General features: G+C 46.1%; 1 protein-coding gene across 1 annotated transcript in view; it reads right to left on the bottom strand.

Annotated features, from left to right (window-relative positions):
* LOC117956476 (oocyte zinc finger protein XlCOF6.1-like) overlaps positions 1–1,683 on the bottom strand; it is a 59,752-nt gene that overhangs the window by 48,784 nt on the left and 9,285 nt on the right. The window lies entirely within an intron of this gene.

The following is a 1,683-nucleotide window of genomic DNA, read 5'->3' as shown; positions in this document are numbered from 1 at the left end:
TTGGAAAATGGCTGCAATGAAACAAAGAGTGAAAAATTTAAAGGGGTCTGAATACTTTCCGTACCCACTGTAGGTATGTATTGTATCCTGTATATGTGTGTGTGTGTGTGTGTGTGTGTGTGTGTGTGTGTGTGTATGTATGTATGTAGGTATGTATTCTATCCTGTGTGTGTGTGTGTTCTGTCCTGTATATAAATGTGTGTGTGTGTGTGTGTGTGTGTGTGTGTTCTGTCCTGTATTGTCTCTAACATACTTCCTTCCTGTCCTCAGCGTCTCCAGCGTTCTGTAAGCTGGAGAAGCTGCTGACGAGCAGGCGGACGCTGCAGGACGTCGCCCAGCTGAGCCCCCACCGCCAGGCTCCGTCGCTGGACGGTTTCCACGCCGACGTCCGCCGCTTCGCCCCGAAGAACGTGGCCTTTCCCTTTATCACGATGCTGTGCAGGTAAAAGACAGTTTTTTTACTCAGTACTTTTGTGAAATGTAGTTTAAAATATCTGTCAATATTACCACGTTTAGTAGGGGTGTAGGAGGGTATTGCAATGTTTTATTTTGCTAAACTGTGAAGACTTTCAAAAACGCAATGACAATTATTTTAGAGTTTTTATTATTTTATTTTTAGATTAAATGCAAAAACATTCATGTAAGACAGTGATTCATGTTTAAAGGTCCCATGTCATGAAAATTACCCCCCCCCTGCCTGCATATGGCCCCCCCAGTGGCTAAAAATGGTAATAGGTGTAAACCAAGCCCTGGGTATCCTGCTCTGTCTTTGAGAAAATTAAAGCTCAGATAGAGATCTGGAATCTTGCTCCTTATGACGTCATAAGGGGCAAGGTTACCTCCCTTTTCTCTGCTTTGCCCGCTCAGAGAAATTATACTTTAAAAAAAATTCCAATATATCACCTTACTATATTATATTATATATATTGACATATATCGTGACATATTGAATCGTGACCCATGTATTGTGATTTGTATCGTATCGCCAGATTCCTGCCGATACGCAGCCCTAACGTTGAGTCTTGTGCTTCCAGACTCTACCTGGCTGCGATCCATTATAATGAAAACGCAGAGCGACCACAGCCCGCCACGGAGGGGGGGGTTCCTCTCTGTCCAAAGGCTCGGGTGGGAGGGGGCAGAGCTAGACCTCAGAAGACACGGCCGACCTTCGGTGAGGGATCGACTCAATTCAAACAAGACATATTATTGAAATCTACGTTGTATTTCTCCTGATGAAAAATCACCAAAAAAATTAAATATAACAATAACCCAGTAAAACCAAAACCCAACCAGTTAAAAAGAAGAAGGAAATATTTTTTTGTGTTTTGTGATGCAGGTTATGTTGCTGACATGATGGACCTCATATTTGAGGAAGTCTTAACCAACCCGACGCCGTACACCGCTGCGCTGCTGGACATCCCCGTCCCTGAGGACCTGTCGGCGCCGTGTGAGCAGCCAGACGAGGGGGGGGTCGTTGGCAGCTTCGCGTCCAGGGTCCAACAGGGGGGCAGTTTAAAACCTACATAGTGGCCATCCTCGTCGCGGATGTGCAGGGCCACACAAGCTGGAACGACGACCCGGATTCTGTGTCCCAGAAGGGTCCCAGCACCAGCTCACTAACGAACCGAAGGAGCGAGACCTGGAGCGACTGGACAGTTGGTTCTGATATTTAGTCTAAGGGGG

The sequence above is a fragment of the Etheostoma cragini genome, chromosome 14 (assembly GCF_013103735.1).
Source record: "Etheostoma cragini isolate CJK2018 chromosome 14, CSU_Ecrag_1.0, whole genome shotgun sequence".
In the NCBI taxonomy this organism is placed as follows: Eukaryota; Metazoa; Chordata; class Actinopteri; order Perciformes; family Percidae; genus Etheostoma; species Etheostoma cragini.
This window is presented reverse-complemented; position numbering and strand designations above follow the sequence as displayed.